Source organism: Ambystoma mexicanum, chromosome 5p (genome assembly GCF_040938575.1).
Source record: "Ambystoma mexicanum isolate Mex_15411 chromosome 5p, UKY_AmexF1_1, whole genome shotgun sequence".
Lineage (NCBI taxonomy): Eukaryota > Metazoa > Chordata > Amphibia > Caudata > Ambystomatidae > Ambystoma > Ambystoma mexicanum.
In genome coordinates, this window is record NC_090930.1 from 710,696,329 (window position 1) to 710,717,273 (window position 20,945).

Below are 20,945 nucleotides of genomic sequence, written 5' to 3' on the forward strand. Positions count from 1 at the left end.
GGACAACTCCACCACCGCGCCCGTGGGGAGGATAAATTCAAGACTACAATTGCATTTGAGAAACTACATTTTATTCACTGCAACATTGAAAAGTTAACTAACAGCTGTATTGTTGCTCATATACGTGTGATCTTCGTATGAGAAAATGTTATTTGAAGAAGCTTGCTTACTATTAGGGATGACGTTGGTTATCAAATTCTCGAGTGCACAAACATGTGAGGCAGTATTCTTCCTGCATTGTGAAATGGACGCTTGACAAGTAACCAGTGTAAAATGTTCATTGCGTAATCCCGGAAGCGAATGGCGGCCGAGGAGGAGAGGGACATCGAAAGTGAAGGCTTGGTTTGGGGTGCGGAGTGGGAGAGGGAATGGAGGAGTCCGTGGGGAAGGTGTAGATAGAGGTTCTCTGGGTGTATCGTGGAGAGAGTGGGGAGAAAGGGAGAGAGAGAGATCCTCTTTGGATCTCCTGTTGAGCCGTGCTCTACCTCTGTGCGCAATGGAAATGTTTAAAAACAATCTTTCTCTCATTGATCCCACACACGCGGGCTATTTCAATTCCTTCTTTACTTTCCACATTTCTGAACTATTGCAGGCTTATTTTTGAGGTGGCATCCCATCTGTTCTATTTGTATTATATTTTAAAATCCGTCTAGGCCTGAAAAAGGGACCGTTATTGAAGGGGCTTTTATTTTATTCTCAGCTGGCAACACAAGGGTGTGCATTTGCAACTCTGCAGCGCGGAGCCACAGAGCTACAGAAGTTGCTCTATTCACCGAACTAATAGCACATTCTCATTGCTCTGGCCAAGAGGTTCATTCTCCAGTCCAATCTTTTCTCACCATGTCACCCAGGTGTTGCCTTAAAAAGCAATAAATAAATGTGTTGACTCTGCAAAATTGCAAACACTACAAACAATTTTCTTTTAACAATTGAGATGTACATGACACCAGGGTAAAGCACAATCTTGGGCTCTCAGCTTCGTCGAGGAAATTAATAAAGCTGCTGAATCAATATTTCTGGATATGAAACAAATGTACTTCTTTATTAAAAGCTCATCAGCAGCCATGCCATGATGAAACTACTATAAATATATTGGATATGCTGACTTCTGTGCCGGCAAGGTTTACGCACCCACGCGCTCATTAATCTTAGGCCTTTCCATGATTCATGCCAGTATTTCAGCAAGATTCCTTGTTTTCCTTGCGACTGTTCTTGTTTGTGTTGCGTGTGGTGAAAGCAGGAATACTCCTATTAAGGGCGATAACATTAAAGCTGGTGATATTTTATTGACATGAACTGTGCAGGATATCCATCAGCTGAGCTCAGGTATGTTGGATAGAGATGAGACTTGCCTCATTACACAGTGAGCGGTAAGGGTTTACCGGTACCGGTATTTTACCGGTACCGGTAAACCCTTACCGCCTTACTACGAGGTCCCTTTGCGGGTTGGGGAATTTAACGCCTGCTTTTTGCAGGCGTTAAAAACCAACCCGCAAAGGGACCAGGGAGATAATTACGGTACCGCAATTTGCGGCGCCGTAATTAGCACCTTCCCCATTCCCATTATGCCCTAAGGGGCAAAAATGGGAATGGGGAAGGGTAATGGGGGAAGGGGGAATTACCGCCCCACCAACCTTGGAATAGGGCGGTAATTCCCCTTTCCACCAAGGCGGTGCCGGTATTTTACCGGCATGGACCAAGGTGCTAATAGCACCTTGGTCCACCGTCATCCGTGTAATGAGGCCCTTAGCCACATTACCAAGAAGACCCTTAAGCTGCTCACTGGGCCTCATTACGAGTTTGGTGGTAATTCGGTGGTAAATCCACTGGTGAAAGACCTGTTGCAAATCCAGCTAACTCTCACCCCAAAAGGGGCAGTCCATCCCAAACTACTTGGTTACATCACTTCTGCTCAAGACCACAATCATCCCCAGACAGATAAGCATCGTCATGGGCAGTCAAATGGTGGGCAAATAGCCAAATGACATCTTCAAGCTTTGTGTCCCTGCTGTTTCTCCCTATCTGTCCTCTAATGCAATAGTTTTGGCTTCTAGGTGGTGCCGCCACCTAATAGCCCAAACTAAAAAAGGATAGGCTAGCCATTGTCTTTTTTTTAGGTCGGTTGGAGGGAGAGATTACTGTGCCCAACTGCAATCCCCAACCTGAGGTTGGCTGGACCCTACTCCTAGCTTTCCACTGATTCGAGCCGCTATGCTGGAGGGATTCCTTGCTGCTCCTCCCAACTCCTAGAGGAAATCCTTCCACCTTAGCAACCCACATCGCTCTCCTCCAGAGCACAAACACTGCTGAGGGACCTGCTCACGCAGAAGGCTCAGAGTATTGCTAAACGGCACTAGCATGTTTATTGAACGATAAGTATGGAGACAAAGCCGGCTATAAAACATCTTACTCTTTTATAGCTGAAAACCCAGCACTTAAAAGAAATGCTTGAGGAAAGCAAGATTTGAGCCCGAAGGTAGAGCGCCACTTCATCAGCAATGGGTGTCCAAGGCAAGACGCCACCAACAGGCACTGGTAGAATGACGGCCGAATGGTGTGATGATATATGACCACATCCCCTTTCAATGTTTCGAACATAAGGTAAGGGATGAGGTGAGATAAGATGGCGGTGCAGGGCAATATAATGTGCACCACAGTTGCCAGCTGGATGATCCCAACCCATCAAAATACTTAAAACATTACTTAGTGGATGAGGTGTAAAAACATGGTTATATGAGACCGTATAATGAGTACCACAAACTAAGGATCGTATGCATAACAAACTTGAGGCACTGTTAGGTAAGATTTGCACAGAACTGTTAAATCTTCCTTTCCTGGTTCAACCCCAGAACTTTTTGCTTTATTAGTGGGATATTTTTCATTAATACCTCGGTGAGTGGGAACCTTTTTCCATACTCACATAATCTTTAACTCTTTTTATGAGTGTAATTTTTAAGACTCTCCATAGTGTTTTTTTTAAAGTTATCATCTTTAACAACTTATTGGCAATAAGAGCCTGTTGTTGCTGGGTTGCACTTTGAGTGAACTACAGTTCCCAAGGGTACAAAGGATCTTTGGATCCCTTTTACACGTTATTTAGTGAAACCAGCACACCCCACCTTATGTGGAGTGTTGGGGAGATACAATGTATCCCCTTTCACAGTAAAACTGTAACAATTCTGTTACAGTGGCAAGCTTACCTTTAATGGCTGGTGCAGTGATACCTTGTATTAATTTGGTGCACCTTTACCGCGGCCTGTGTTCACAGCTGCACTAAAGGGACCTAAGGGTGTCAATTTTTGCCAAAATGGCCTCGTCTTCTTTTTTTGCCATTTTAGTATTTATTGTTGTTTCTTGTTCCGTCCCCTGACATCCAGGTTGGGAAATTCCTTTGTGTGATTTTTGTCTGCGACAGGAGTCCCCTGGACACCCTGCCCAGGCTCCAGTCTGTCTGTGAGAGCAGGAAGTGAGGAAGGAGTCCAAAACTCCCCAGCCCTTTGTCTTATGCCTTGCTTGAGTGGGAATAATGCCCAGTGGGGGCTGGCTGTTCTGATTGGACAACCAGACCGCCCCTTCTTGTAAAATGCAGGGAGAGAATGCAGAGGTTGTGCTGTAATTCCTGATAAATACTACGAACCTGGAAGCTGAAGATATGTTGACCACTGGAACTTAAACTGAAGAGGATGACAAAGGAAAAGCGGCAGGAATGATTTCCTGCAACCAGAGAGCCTGCTGTGTAACCCAAGCCTGCTGCAGCACTTCTTTCTAATCGACCCGGGGACTTGGAAAATTACGACCCAAAACCAGAGCCTGGTGAGACCCACTAGACTCAAGAAGAGATGCATTTTGAGCCATCCCACGCATTGTTGCAACCTTGCGTTTTTGCAATACCCCAATACTCTCGGAACTCAAGCCATCATGCAGTGCACAGTCTTCTGAATTCCGTATCTCACTGAAACTTCGTGGGCATCCTGGTGGACCTCCAGAGACACAAATTGAGTCCAGAAATTCTCCTCACAAGAATGCTGGACTTTTAAAATGATGAAAATTCAACCGCAATTTTCTGTCTTCTTCTGTGCTCCTTGAAAAGGCGGCAAATCCTCAGAACCGTATTCAGCCACGAAGGAAACCTTGCCTACAGCCTTCTTCATCAATCCCTGCTCAGAGTCCCTTCTGAGGTCTTATTTTCACTCTCCCCAACAAGGAATTAATTGACCGGGTATTTGGCTGCATTCCCTGAAGTTCTCCTGCTGCAAAAGCTTCTTCAATGTTGAGGTACTGTGTTGGCTTGAGTATGTACTTACCTTAAGCCTCTTAGGATTTCTGTGTAGTTAAGTGGTGTTTTCTGTAATTGGGAGGTCTCTCGTCCAGTGCACCCAGTCCCACTGTTAGAATCCTGCTAGGGTGTCTTTGTGAAGCCCCTGGACCTTCTTCTAACTCTAAAGTGAAATACTTACCTGTTTGCCCAGTTTTCCACAGGAACTCTGACTTTTGCTACTAAAGAACCTATTCTTACACTGCCTGTTGGTCACTAGTCCTAGTGACCCCCCTTCTGCCACTGAGAACACTCATTCTCCAGGAATAAGGGAAAGACTGTCAAGGGATAGGGACTTCTGCCTAGAAAAGAGAATAAGTGTTTTAAAAGTTACTTAATTGTAAAGAGTTGGTTGGTAACTGTAATTCTAAAAGTGAACAGTTACAAAAGTTCTTACTGATCTTGAATGTGTGATGCACTATTCTTAAAAGTATGGTTAACATGTTGTCTTTCTTAGCAACTGTTTTGCCAGTCTAATAGAAAGTAGATGTGAAGATATTTTACTCTCCTGTGATTAGGTTGTGCCTCTTCCCAAAAGTAAAGTGTTGGTATCACCAGATTAGTCCCTTGAGGATAATTGTATGAGTGTCCCCCAACTGGGTCTTGCTTCCCCTGACTTGCTGCTAGTCTGTCCTTAATATATCTGTATTAGGTTGTTGCCTACCTAGAATAACTTTGAGTCATTCAGTAAAGTGTGACATTGGGTTTTACTTTCCCCTTCCTTGTGAGGTTAAACAAAGCATGTGGGTTTTACTTACCTTGTGTTAGCTGTGTACCATCCAAAATAAGTTACAATAGTTACTGCTTACCTCAATTTAGGGTTCCCTGATTTCAAAAGCACCTGTAGTTGTATATTACATCTTTAGGTTTTGCTCACCTAGTATAACTGTGTGTTGTGACAAAATAAGTTATAGGTTTTTACTGCACCTAGAATAAGTGTTTCACTATTCACCAAAAGTACATTGTCCAGTTGACTGATTATGTGATTTGTTCTGAGAATCATTATACAACTGGAGGGGTCTACTGCTCTTGCATTACTGAATGTAATTGTAAAAGGTAACCATTGGTTTTTACTCCCCAAGAATAGGCTGGACCTATACAGAATGTGTATGAAAAGGTTTTGACTTCCTTAGAACTACAGTTAGGTGTTCCAAATAAGGTCTATACTTGGGTCTGTGTACTTTCAAGTATAGTGTTGTTTTTTTATACTGTGATTTCATATGTTTTAGTGCTTACTTACCCCTGGATTTATCTGGGCATGCTTGTATTTAAATAAATCCTTTATTTTTACATACATAGTGTTTCAGTGTTTCTTTGGATCTTTTGTATAACAATTTCACTTGTACTGATTCTACAGTCCTTTCTCCCTCCTAAGAGAAGCCTGGCTGCTCTGCCTACGCTGCCATGTACTCAGGTGGTACAGTGTTATACTAAGAGTGGAATCTTGTACTGCCTCAGTTGAATGGTTTTGAAGAAGATGGTAGCACTTCAGAAAAACTGTCCTAACAGGCACCGACGTCAGTATGGCAAAACTTGAAACAAGAAAGTAAGTAGTCCTCAGAAATGACTTCCAAACTGGAGATAGGTGTGGTTGAAATGTAAGTATAATATGTTTTGCCTCAAACTCCTTTATAGCAGTACATGGCATGATGGAAAAAATGCATCTGCAATTTGGACAGAGGCACATTTCCTGAATTATGCAGGATACAGAACCAGCTGGCACAGAGTGTGCGCACCAGTAACATGGAAAAACAGGCAAGCACAAAAATTAAAATTCTCCAAATCCGCACTGTGGAATAAAAACATTCTCTGTCTATTTGGTAGTCAGTAACGCCTGTGAATAAAACTATTGGTGACGGTAGGCGATTCCACTTATATTGAAACCAAAGGGAAATATGGTGATGGCACTTCAGTGGATGGAAAAGAAAAGGATGATAACTCCACACCAGCCGACTGCAATGTTGGTGGCTCCTCAACCGGCGACTGCACTTTAGGTGCCTTCACACCAGCTGACTGCAGTGTAGGTGCCCCCACACCAGCCTACTGCAAATGTCTCTATGCCAGCAGTTTCAAAAACAACAAGCATTGACAAAGCTAGCAGTGTTACCTTTTGTGTAGGCATGGGAAAGGTCGTTGCCAGGAACTGCCATAATGGCAAGACCTGGCCAGAAAATGGCAACAGCTGGAAAAACACTCTGAGTACCTGGGCCTTTGATGTCAGTGCCTAGTAAATGGCTATCTAATGGCTATCTAATAGCTATGTCCAAGCCGAAATTGTTCATTTTGCCATGGCTTGTTTTTATGAACGATGTCAGTGCAAGGAACAGATGTGAAGACACTCTTGTTGCTTAAAAATCAAGCTGCTAAAGGCACACGTAATTATGCCATTTTTATTATGTCAGGTGCTCATTTATAACTGCAGCTAAGCCATTAACTCTCAGAAGTCTGCTTAGGTACAACTCTGGCAGGCCCTCTAATTCACAAAGACCCAATATGGCTGCATGATAACGCTAGATCAAAGCGACCCCAATAGGATGTGCTTGAGCTAGGGAGGGCCATATTTTATATGGAACTAGCCATTAGGATTAGCATGGCCGTGGATGGTCAATGAGTGGGTAAATCCCAAAACATCACCCATAAGCTGTGTTTCCCTCATCTCATCCCACCACCAAGTCATTTTGGAATTGAAGATTTCAGCTTAAAACATGTTGGCACTCAGATACAAAGACAACAGCATGCATAAAAGCCATAAACCATGAAAGCCTTCAGACCTGAGAATGTAGCTTGTAAACTAGCAAACTATTATTGTTATTATTAGGGGGTATTTATTGAGCGCTGAGCTAGCTTTAGGAAGCAATGGAGTGCTTTACATCCATAGGGGATAGAATAAGGTTAGGAAGCATGGAAACAAGGGAGTGGGGCTCTAACAACAGGGGAGGGAGGGCAATTGTTATCAATGGATCTACAAGTAACTACGGTGACGAAGCAGTGTGGATCAGATCACCCAGTCTCAGGTAAGGTGGGTAGTGGACAGTGTATGGACATCGATGTTAGGCAGGAGCCATTCCTTGAAGAGGAGTGTCTTCAGTTCTTTCCTGAACTGTGGAAGGGTGGGGGTGTGTCGGATGTTGATGGGGAGGAGGTTTCAGAGTCTTGGGGCATAGACAGAGAAGGCCTGTCTTCTGGTTTTTCCTTCATGCACCAGCGGAGTTCAAGTCTGCACATGTCTTTACTTCTGGTGGATCGTAGGCCTCTGGAGATGCTGAGTTTCTCAATGAGGTAGCTTGGGGACTTCAGAGTGACAGCCGTGTATAAGATGCAGCAGGATTTGAAAGTGATGCAGGTGTGCAGCAGGACCCAGTGCAGTTCGATAAAGGTCAGGGTGATGGGTTCTAATTTGCAGTCCTTTAATAAGTCATGCAGCAGCATGCAGGACACATCTCGGGGGAGCCAGAGTAGTTGATGGAAGGCCTTCCAAAAGGGAATTGCCACCATCCAGGTAAGAGAGGACCAAGGCTAGGACAGCAGATCTGAAGTTGTTTTCTGAGATGAAGAGCTTGATTTTTCCGGTGCACCACAGGAGATAGTTAGAATTGGTGATCTGGAGGAATTCATTTGTACAAACTGGTGGCGATTAGCAAGGTACGATTTCAGCCAGCTGTGGACGATCCTGCTTATCCCCATGCAGTGATGTAGATTGTCAGTGAGTATCTGATGGTCTACTATGTCAAATGCTGCGTAGATGTAAAGGAAAACTAGGAGGCAAGGAAGACCATCATCAGGAATTTTAAGGGAATTGTTGATCACCTGTATGGTAGCTGTTTCTGTGCTACATCTGGGTCTAAAGCCAGACTGGTAGGACTGATAGAGGTTGTGGCTTTGATGTGTTGGAGTAGTTGCATGGCTAGTGCTTTCTCAATGATCTTAACTAGGATGGGAAGATGGGTGATGGGGCGGTATTTGCTGAGGACAACTTGGTTTCTTGAAAAGTGGAAGGATTTGTCCAGGTTTGAGGGTTGAGGGGAAGGTGCCTTGAGTTAGGGAGATGTTGATAATTGTCAGGTAAGGGAGGAGTGCTTCAGTCGGAAGCGTCTTGAGTGCAGAGGCAGGGAGGATGTCGTCCACATCTGATGTGGCCTTGAGGCATGCTAGAATGGCAGTAAGGTTTTCCATAGTGAGTGTCTTGAAAGTTGTACTGATGGTTGTGGTTTTGCGAGATGGGATGTGTATTGTGCTGTCAGTTGTAGTATTGGTGTCTATGTGTTGACGGAAAAGGCCTTCTTTGCTCTCTGCAGCTCTGCTGATCAGCAGATGCCTCACCCAGCTGATCAATTGCCAGCAGGGACACCAGAGGATTCCAGCATCTCCTTTCCATCCATTTTGTGCCCCGTTCCACACGCGGTCTCATCTGTGTATAAAATGGTGGACCAGGTTGCCATGGAAACCCAATGACAACACAATCCGTCAAAAAAGCCTGTGTCCAGATTGGGTGGCCCACCCTGCCAGCACCTCCCCCTCCTGCCTTAAAGGGAGTGGGAGAGCACCGGCAGGAGAAGCCATGCGTAGAAGGCCTGAGGAAAATGCCTTCTCTGCTCTCTGCAGCTCAGCTGTGACCTACTGATTAGCAGATGCCTGACCCAGCTGATCGATTGCCTGCAGGGACACCGGAGGATTCCAGCGTGTCCTTTCCATACATTTCGTGCCCCATTCCACACGCAATTTCTTGCGCATAGAAAATGGCAGACCGGGTTGCCATGGAGACCCACGAAAACACAATCTGCCAAAAAAGCCTTGCCGCCGCCGGCCCGTGTCCGGATTGGGTGGCCTACCCCGCCAGCGCCTCCCCTCCTGCCTTAAAGAGAGTAGGAGAGTGCCGGCAGGCAAAGCCTTCCAGCGAAGGCCTGAGGAAAAGGCCTTCTCTGCTCTCTGCAGCTCCGCTGTGACCTACTAATAAGCAGATGCCTGACCCAGCTGATCGATTGCCTGCAAGGACACCAGAGGATTCCAGCGTGTCCTTTCCATCAATTTCATGCCCTGTTCCACACACAGCCTCATCCGCATATAAAATGGCAAACAGGGTTGCCATGGATACCCACGACAACACAATCCACCAAAAAAGCCTTGCCGCTGCCGGCCCGTGTCCGGATTAGGTGGCCCATCCTGCCAGCGCCTCCCCTCCTGCCTTAAAGGGAGTGGGAGAGCAACGGCAGGTGAAGCCGTGCGAAGAAGGCCCGAGAAAAAGGCCTTCTCTGCTCTTTGCTCTCTGCAGCTCCACTGCGACCTACTGATCAGCAGAACCCTGACCCAGCTGATCGGTTGCCTGCAGGGACACCAGAGGATTCCAGCATGTCCTTTCCATCTATTTCGTACCCCGTTTCACATGCGGTCTCATCCACATATAAAATGGTGGACCGGGTTACCATGGAGACCCACGACAACACAATCCCCTCCTGCCCACTGTGTGCAAGCCCCGGTATTGTGCAAAACCTATGTCCCGCACCCCAAGCTGGAGACAGACAATCCGACCATAACTTGGTCACAAAGAAATAACGCCAAGCCTCGCCTTACATGGAGTAAGCACCATGATGGTCCTGCTCTGAACACCTCAGTGCAGGGTACAGTAGTAAACAACCACACGCCTGAGGCCAGACTTTATAATCAGACTACAAAAATCGCACAGTATGGCAATATTGTTACCATCATTGATCCGCCCTTGCCTACATATATCCTTGATGTAGTATCCACTCCAGCAAAGGCTGCAACTATAATAAAAAATGCTGCCAATGTATGTAAGCCCCCCCCTGCTAATGTAATTCTTCCCACCAGTGTAACGCTTACCTCCTAAACTCTGAGCGAGCACCTCTCTGGAAAATCTGGCTTGTACTATTCTTAGTGTGCATTGTTCATCAATACTGTCTCATTATCTAGGAAGAAACATGCAGCAATTCCTCAATATACTTTTCCAAGAATGCACCAATTCGGAAGTTGCTTCTCTAACTCTCTTGTGTGTTTACTTTTGATTATGTGTTGGTGGGGTCTCCATCCTGCTTCTACGCAGGGGCGCTTGTTCTGAAGAATGGGAATGAATGAGTTTTTTCTGTAGGGAGAGTAAGACAACTTGTGTGCGTGGAGTAAGAGCAATGAGTGCTATAGAGGAAGAAAAAGAAGATAGAAAACTATTCCTGACAGGAATAGCACTATAGGTGAGATTTCCTTACTAATTAGTACATGCTAAGGAAGGAACTCCTAACTCTCCTTATCCACAAAGAGGAACGCCTATGTTTATGTATACACACATATATATATATATATATATATATATATATATATATATATATATATATATATATATATATATATATATATATATATATATATATATATATACATATATATGTATATATATATCTACTGCAGAGAAGTGTAAATTTGCAAGATAAAGGGGGGAGATGCTGAAGAACCCTTCCTAACCAAGGCTAGCAAACTGTCTCCCTAGTTCTAAGACAACTTGTCTAAGAGGGAGCACATGAACCCTAGTACTTGATGTTTAAAGGAAAAACTGTCAGAGTGTTCTGTGAAAGAACTGCCAAAAAATAGCAGTCCCTATGGCAGCTACTCTGGAATACTTACACTCACACAACACATAACTTGCAACTTGTATTTCTCCTCAAGAAATTTCAATAGCTACAAATAGAGTGCAACACCTTTAAGAAACTCAACAATGTGCGCGCATTAAACATTAGGGTCTCGCTACGTGCGGTGTGTGTGGAACGCTGACAGACAGGGGGACGAACTCCCAACAGCTAACTAGAATTACACAAAATCAATTCCGCTGAACGGAATGAATGCAGCATCTTAAAGTAACTCAACAAACATGCGCGGGTAAATCATGAAGGCTGCCGCTACTTGCGGTGTGTGTGGAACGCTGACTGACAGGGAAATGAACTTCCAAACAGCTGACAAGAATTAAACAAGTGAATTCAGCTGACAGGAATGAACGCAGCACCTTCAAGTAAACTCAACAAAATATGCGCATGTTAAAACATAAGACTGCCGATACTTGCGGTGTGTGGAAAGTTGACAAGTGAAAGACAAACTCCCAACAGCTGATGAAATTAAACAATTCAATTCCGCTGACAGGAATGAACGCAGCACCCGTGCCGCGGCAGGAATGAAGGCGAGTGCCTATACTGCTGACAGGAAATACGAGTAACATACACTTCTGAATACTCTGGCAATGACTGGGAAGTTACGGAAACTGCACAGGGAACAACTATGTAGTAACTAAGGTAAAAGGTCTACAGAATGGGCTGAGGGATCTGTGACTGGAGCCGGCACCGCGGTAAGCGTACACTGCAAAGCAGACGACGTGAAGCGCGGAGCAGGAACTGGAGGGGCTTATAAGTGCAGTGAGTGTGAATCACTAGACCTTCACTGTCACTTTCCATAGGACCATAGGCCGCCATATTGGATAATGAGGAAGTGCCTTCTGCAACATAGTATAGGCATGGTTTTCCACTTTTCACTGACCAAGCATGATAAGCTGTGGTCCATGAACCTTTAGAGGTAAATCTAGGGGCATGACTCATGATCATGACAACCAGCAACGTGGGGACCAATATTGATTTGGCATGTATACAACACACTGTCTATGACCCCAATACTGTTACTAATGTCAACACTGCCATTGATATCCATACTGTTACTAATGTCAACACTGCCATTGATGCTATATGTATTCCCTAAGCTGCCTGTGACCTGAATAATGCTACCAATAATGCTACCAATGTGAATACCGCCAATGAAGCCACTTGCATGCCACAGGCTGACCTTGCCATGACCCCCTTAAATAATGTCAATACTTCTGTAGATACTAGTACCAACAGTTGCGGCCCCGGTACACCCCCCACCGCTAAAACCACAACCACTAATAGCAATTGTGATAACTCACACTTGGCATGAACACTGATCAATGCCCGCTCCATCAATCCCCACACCCTGGATATTTATGACCTCATCATCTCCCACAACCTTGACATCCTCATGATATCTGAATCATGGCTACACAAGGCCTCAGGTTCTGCTCTATCCATAGCCTTGCCTCCAGGTTACTCTATCATCACACAGGACTGCCCCACCAAAGGTGGAGGCGTAGCTCTGCTAGCTAGGGAATCCCTCTCTATCAGAAAGACTGACAAAGACACAAACAACAACAGCGACTATCTCCTTGTTAAAATCAACCTTTCCCACCACTGCACCATCACCATGCATCTTGTTTACCGCCCTCCAGGACCCTTAGGCTACTTCCAAACAGCCCTCACGCACCTCCTCTCTGACAACCTGAAAAAATCGACCAACGCCATCCTGCTGGGGGACCTCAACCTGGGCCTCGATAATGCAAAAGTCCCTGCAGCCAAGTCACTCAACACTGCGCTCGAGACCTTAGGGTTGAGTCATTCTTTCACTGCTCCTGCTCACATTCAATGCCGTACCATTGATCCTCAACCTCATCATCACTGCACTTCCCACCCCCCCTTAAAGCTATCTAATCCAGCTAGACTGGTCAGACCACCTGGCATCCTCCTTTGACATTAGTCACACCAACTGACCACAAAAGTGATGGGTGGAAGGTTTCGAATGAATCTAAACCACTGGCAAATGCTCTGGGCAACCTTCCACACCACCGTTTTTTAGCCCGTCTGCGCCATTGCAAAAGGGGACCAGCCATGTGCAAATCAGTCAGCAGCTGCCGCCACCGAAGGTAGCAGCCCAGCCCGAACTGCTAGGCCAGGTCCCCTCTGCACAGAAAACCAAGGAGGATGCCAGGTGGTCTGACCAGTCTAGCTGGATTAGATAGCTTTACGGGGGGGTGGGAAGTGCAGTGATGATGAGCTTGAGGATATTACCTTTCCTGTTAGTTGGGTATTTCGTGTGCTGCGTGAAGTTCAGAGTGTTAAGTAGGCAGTGGAGATCCATTTTCATTGGCTTGGTTGCTGGGTTGTCAGGGATGTTGAAGTTGCTGAGGAAGATGTTGTTGGCATGTGTGAGAGACATGGTGATCACCAAGTGAAGTCTTCGATGAAGGAGGTGTTGGGCTTTGGTGTTTTGTAGATGAGGTTAAAAGTAACACTGTCCAACGGGGAAAGCAGGAAGTGGCAGTAAAGACTTTCGAAAGAGTGACTGGTGGCGACGTCCAGTTGAGTGCATAGCCATGATGCCTTGTGAATGATGGGTAGGCCTCTGCCAACCTTTTTTGGATGTTCTTGTTGTAAAATGCTGTAGCCTTTGGGGAGAAGGACATCTAGGTTATGGGTGGATGCTCATTAATTAAGATGGTGCCTAAATCATGTGTGGTGATGAGATTGGTGATTTCAGCTGCATGGTCTATTGCTGAGCGAACATTGGCGAGCATGAGTCTTGTAGTTGTTGATGATGGAGTTCTGATGGGGTCTATGGTGGTGCAAGTGAGATTGTTGCACTGCAGTGTCAATGATGTTGCTGGTGAGCATTGTGGTTGGTGATGAGTTGTGATGGCAGGGATGGGATGTTGGGAGAGAGTGGTGAAACATATATTTGAGGGAACTTACCTGATGTTAGAGGAGCTGGGGTTCCGGTCCTGGGTCATCCCGGTCCGCACAGGTCTAAACAGGAATTGCCCTTTTCTTTGTCTGCCCTTTGCAAAAGTTAATGTGTCATGAAAAGACGTGCAGCATCACAGGACACAGAAAGGAGACAGCAAGAAAATGACCAAAATACATAGCATAGCAGGCAATTAGATTATTACTCCATAAATAAACATGTTGTTCAAATACCTCATACCTGTGAGGTATACAAGAGTGGAAACACATTAGTACTTGGGGTTCACTAAACATTGGGCTGATTCTTTTTCAGGGTTCTGACAGGTATCACCGGACACATTCCAATACTGCTTGCTATACCTTATTTGTCTATCCTTTTCCACTCTCATTCTGATGGTGGAAATGGATAGTGTACAATATCCATTTATGTCCTTACTGTACAATTATTTAATGCTAAAAGGATACATTCCAACTCTTTGGCATTACATTAGAAACATTATCAGAAATTGACACTTTTACACCTGATTCAATGTATCCATTGAAATATGCGCCTCTGTATTTCTGGGGTGGCAGTACAAATTATAAAAATTGGAGGAGTTTCAAGGCAGAATACCACCTTGTAATACAATGGTATTTCTACTGCTCTCTGCTTTCACTTGGAAAACTACCAGAAGTAAATAGCGTCATACCTCTAATAAAGTAGGCCCAAAAACAGGCAGTATTTTCTGTTTTAGGAGTATCTCAAAATTCGAAATGAGGCCTTTTAAATGACTGCTTCAGATCATGGCAATGGACTGGAAGTTAGGTATCATCAGGCCAAGTGTTGCTTGAAAACAGACCTAATTCACTTAGAATATTGTGGTTTCTTTGAACAGGGTAAATCATTTGAAACAATGATATGATTGGCAATCCCATGTGAAGTTATGCCAGAGGCCATTGTTTTATCATTTCTTATAGCTGACACAGCCTGCTGGTAAGATCTGCAGTTAGTGATTTACCCTTGTGTGTGTGAGACAATTAACAATTTGGAAATTATGACAGATTAATTTATGAACTAACTGTCCCATTGTGCAGGCAACATTTTCAGCAGAGAAACCTTAAGGTAAACAAAATAAAAATGGCAAGGCACGACCATAGTAACGAACATGCAGATCACAAGCTTGGGTAAACGTAAGGCCCAAAGTATCCACTATGAACATGTGCACGCAGGCCAACACACACAGAAACACACACAAGTCTTGGTAATGGAACATAGGTAGATGTATAAGGGGAATAATGACAATTAGACATAGACTCAAATCGGTCCGCATAGCTGTGTATTACCAAGAAACAAGAGTGAACATAGGCAAGAGAGTTCCTGAAATTCTAGGATCTTTGGAGAAAACGGAACCTTACAACAGAAGGCCCCAGAAAAAGGCAATCCTCATGCAGGCAACCATAAGACTGCTGGGATTCTAGTCACACTTGTAAGCAGTTGCCTCAGCCTCGCTTGGTAAGGAGGTTTTTGAAGGGTAAGGAGACATGAGACCTGAAGTCTTATTTACCTTTGTGTGAGCCACATCCAGGGATCAAGGATCACGACTGAAGTATGGTATCTACAGGCTGAGTCCTGCAACCATCTATAGCAAGTAGGAAAAAGAAGAAAGGAGACAGCAGGTTCTCTCCCTGGTGCAGAAAAACACACCCGATCCAGATGGCTTTGCCAACTATTGCCCCGTCATGCATCCACCCTTCATCTGCAAAGTTATTGAGAAGGCTGTCATCATCCAGTTGAATCAAAGGATCATTCATCCCCATATTTCACAAAACTACCCATCTGGTTTCTAGCAATGATGCAGAAGAGAGACTGCCACCATCCAAGTTATCGATAATGTTCTTTGCATCATGGAAAATGAGAACCCTGATTACTAGTTTTACTCAACCTCTCTGCAGCCTTGATTCCCTAGCCATGAAGCCATTCTTAAAAAGCATTTTACACGCATGGACTTCGACAAAGACCAACTTGTCCAGATACACTCCATCCAATACCAGCACTGGTCAGTAGCCTGCAGAGTACATAAAGTCTCCGCCTTGTCCCCTGTACCCTTCCACCTCTACCCACAAGGAACCCCCGGCTAAACTCCTTGCAAATGTTGACATCAAAATACAGCAACATGCAGGTGACATGCCACTTTACCAAATGATAATTTGCATCAGCATCATTGACACAAGCACAGTCTGTTCCTTATTCAAGCCTGGATTTCAAACACTACCTAACGCTCAACACAACAAAGAATACATTGATTCTCCTGGAAAACCCCAACATGCATGCCAGAGTCCAGAAATTGCTAACCGACATGAAGCGCAAAATGAATTAATGCCTCAACCCTCACTTAGTGAAACATATGTCAGTTTTTTACCCTTAAATTTGAACTCTTGTTCAAAACATGCACTACAAAGAAGGGGCAAGCAGTATGGTATCAGCTTGGCTCCTCCTCAAAGTCAAGGATTTCAGATCTGACCCAAGTTTCAGAGCTGTTGTAAAATCCGTGGTCATCTCTCACCTGGATGGTGGCACCACCATATTCATGGGAGTCCCAGATCCTACATTCACCCTGTTGCATTATATTGACACCACCCTTAACCTGTGGAGTTCCTTCCTGACCCCAATCAAGGAGCCCTGCAATACTCACTTAGGTTTTTTAGTGCTGACCTTACTGAAAATTCATATAGAGTCACACAAATATCCCCACCCCCCGTGCCCAGAGCGAGCCAAGAAACAGGCTGGAGTATAGGAAATATATTTGTATTTATTTGAATGATAAATAATGGAGATCACACTAAGTGACACACGCCACCTTCTTTGTGGCTCACAATTAACTTCTCATTACACAAATAAATCACACAAGTTGGTTGGGAAAAACACAAATCACAATACTTTACTCTATCCCAATTTCACTTCCAGAAAAAATAAACACTGGTCAATGAACAAAAGCAATTTACATATATAGTGCTGTGCAATTTCAATTTTCCTGCCCGCTCAAAAGGCTAGCAGTTTGGTTTATAGATTGGTACAAATGCAGATGGCAATTTTGATTTCAACCACACCTTTGCTTTAAAATAAACATAGGGTGATTTAGCTGTTTGTTTTCAGACCCCCCACACTTAAAGGTCCGTGTTGGGGAAGTTGGACAGTAACAATTGTGATGATGTACAGATTTTGGATTTTCAGCCCACCTCCACTTAAAGGTCTGTGTTAGGGGAAGTTGGACAGTAAAAATTGGGATAATGTAAGAATTTTGGATTTTCAGCACCGCTCCACTTAAAGTCCTGGGTTGGGGAATCTGGACCCAATGAAATTACAGTCTATAGTTTTCAATGCACACTGGGAATGAGGGTTGTTAATTTCTAATGTTAACAAAAATCATCCATGGAGTTTCACCAAGGGGGATTAATTACATATATTACATATAATTACATATATATTTTTAGTTAAATAGGCTAAGGATCTACACAGTTCCCCCCCACCCAATCCACCCCTATAAAGGGAAAGGATTTAAGGCCAGCAGATCCCCCACCTTGTGTTTAAATTGGCTCAATTCTACTTACATTGATAGCCTCTGTTTAGATTTCAGGAAAGCCAGCTGCATTTCAGGACCCTGTGGGATGACAGGGCAGGGATCTGGTCACTCCACTCTCAAGGATGGTCCCCATCTATTCACCATAGGACCCAGTCAGCTTTTAGCTCTCCCCAGCAATAGACAGCTCCACCCAGATGTAATTTTGATTTTCCTTTGGTGTTTCCTTGTGGCTGTCGGATGGTCATTTTTAGCAGCTCTTTCCTTCGCTCACAGTGCATCCACTTTATATACCAGTGATGACACCATCAAGATCTCAATACAATATTGGGCAGTCCCCTGCAAGAGGTCTCGCAAACTGGGATTGGACAGTTACCCATCTCTTTCCAGCCTCTCTCGATGGATCGGTTTTGGAGTCTGGAACAGACATATGGCAACTTCCATTTGAAATCCCCTTTTGTTTTCATGTCAACTTTTGGCAAACATCTAGTTATGTATCAAAAACATTGTGATTTACTAGTAAGTGCCATAATATATATATATAGATTCCGCTTCAGCTAATCATGGGGAATTTAACAAAACACAAAGTGGGTCTGAACCATGTTGCACAGCAATTTGGCAATTTTACGCCGTTTTTACAAAAAAGCAAAATCATTAGGAACATGAAATTCATTCCCAACATTCCTAATTTTAGCCTCCATCAGTTTGTCAACTCTCAAATTTGAAACACGTCAGAGCAGCCAGGAAAACCTTTTAGCTGGTCATTTCAATTCCCTAAGTCGCAGGTGGATGCTTTTTATTTCCACAACATCGCCTGGATATTATCAAAAAAATGACACGTAAATGAAGGCAGTTTGACTTATGGTTGCAGAGAAAAATGCCTAAATGATAATGTTCCTTTAAAATTAACAGCAAATCTTCCTGTTATGCAAATTGTAGCTCTCTGGTCTCCATGCAATTTGCCCCTCTGGGCCAGCCTGTAGCCAGAGTTTTTTTTAAATTAATCTCTTTGTTGTTTGAAGTGTACGCTGCAAATCGTAAATACCTGGGATGCACCAGCCAACACAGAGATCTCCAATGCAGACATCTGGCATTCTGTCCTCTTATCTGAAGGGGACCACTATTTCAATTTGGAAAGCTTTTATTTTCCTGTATTTTTTTCAGAGTTCAGCCTTGATTGCTGTCCCAGTTTTCACACCTCCACCTACATTCTGGTCATGCACCGGCTAGGTCATCTGCCCTGCACAGAAATTAGCTTTCAGTGACTCCCAGTATGGGGGGAGTTTGTTTTCAATACCGTTAGCGACCACACTTAATTGCAGTTGTAAACAACTGGGATTCAAGCCAGGCTTTCGGTGCGGAGTCCTTTGTGACATTTTGCCTCACAACAAGCTAAAGGTTCTGCCTTGAGCCTCCAGGAACTTTTCATGGAAAGAAACTGTTCTTTTCTTTTCAAATGTTTTCTGGTATTTTGCATGTGAAGCATGATATACATTACATCTTGTCAACACAAACTAAGTCTTTTCCCTGACATATTTATGTCAGCAGGGGAATATTTTTCTCATGTCTTGCTTTAAACTGAAACACACATGCAAAGCCGGGTTAGTGTCAATGTTTGAAACTTCTATCTTTCATGTGAAAGGGAAGTTGTGTTTCTTCTACAACTGTGAATCAAAATGCTGATTTTACTTTTGTAATGGCACTTGCTTGTATTATTTGCAAAAACCCCACAGTCTGCCTTAACAGCCCCATTTGTGTGAAGGGGTTATATTATAAAGGCTGCCAGGTAATTTTTTTTAGTGGGCTCTAGAGTTCTGTTGGTTTGGGACCTTTAATTACACTCCACAACTTTGAAATTCACAGAGCATGCTGCAGAAACCTCATCACAGGACTAAGAAAATAAATGTGATCATAATACCCATATCCACAAGGAGCTGCACTGACTATACCTTCAGTAACGCATTATGTTAAAGCCAACCTGTATCACCTGCAAATCATTCATAACCAAAACACCACTTTATCTGGCCAAGAAACTAACTGGCTCTGGGGGACTGCACACCACCAGAAGCTACAGCACCACCATCCTTGAATAAAATATGTTTCACCTCTCTCTCAATGGTCCAACACCAGTCATTGCCAACCACACTGCTAAGAAGCAACATCCTGTACACTCTATCATAGCAACCTCACCAGTGTCACTATAGACCACATCAACACTCCATCATCCTCCACTACACGGAAACTGGTCCTCACCAACATCCGCTCAGCAATCAACCACAAAGTAGACATCGCAGACTTCATCGCCATACATGTATGGACCCCGTCTTTATTACTAAGATCTGGATGGCATCTACCACCATCAACATCCTAGACATACTCATCCCCAGTGGCTACAGCATTCTACAAAGAGACCGTCCGAACAAGTTTGGAGGATGCCTCGTCATCATTAACAAGCAATCATGGCCATGAACCCAACTCTACACCACCACCATCGGCTCTTTCAGAAACCTATCCTTCCAATTCTCCCCAATAGATACAGTCACCATCACTAAATTATTATACTTTAAAAGCTATGTAAGATGAAGGCATAAGGCACACCATTAGTGAGAACAAAATTAGTGCCAAGTATCAGTGCCAAAGGAAATTATTACACTTATACTTCATTACATTCAATAGAAATAGCATTGTTTTCCTTCCTTTTTAGATACATTCCACTTAATGGGCCAGAGTTAGTTTCTATAATACACCTAGAGGCAAATGTCCACTTTCTCTGCACTAATTAAGAGTAAATTAAATCTTCAAGCAATCAAAGCAGGCAATGCAAAAAATATAAAAAAATATGTAGTTAACAGAATATGTATGCTTGTGGTGTCTGATAGATGTCACAATGCTTCTTTCCTACACTTACATTATATATGTGTGTTTAAGTTGATGAATTACTCTTACTTAGTGTCTATTTTGAATTTCTAATTAGTAATACAGGAAAACACATCAATAGTTACCTGACATGGTTAATAGCGGAATACGTTATTTTAAAAAAGTAATCTCTTTTCAGTGATTATTTGTTGGTGTGATTTTTATCATCTCATCCTCCTGAGCCTTGCCTCCACCCTAGGGGTGTGTCCATGAGCACCCCAGGAGGGGCTGCGGTAGTTGTATAGGTAGGGAAAAGTAAGTACCTTTCACTGTGCAACAGTAATGAGATCAGGCACCAACCCCTGCAGTCGACGGCTACTCTCAATTGCCAACATAGGAGAGGTTTACCAATGTCACATAAATATTCATTGATAATCCACTGCTCACACCATCCATTAACCTGTGGTGGGTCCCCCAGACATGTGCCCTGTTTAACACATCAATATACAGTAGTTTAAATGGCTACCGCACACTTAATATTCATGTTCAAAGTCATCTTATAACACTCAGTAATGAACACTCAATGAATGTGTCTTACACTCTCATATAAAAAAGACATGTGAAATATGTAATAAAGAA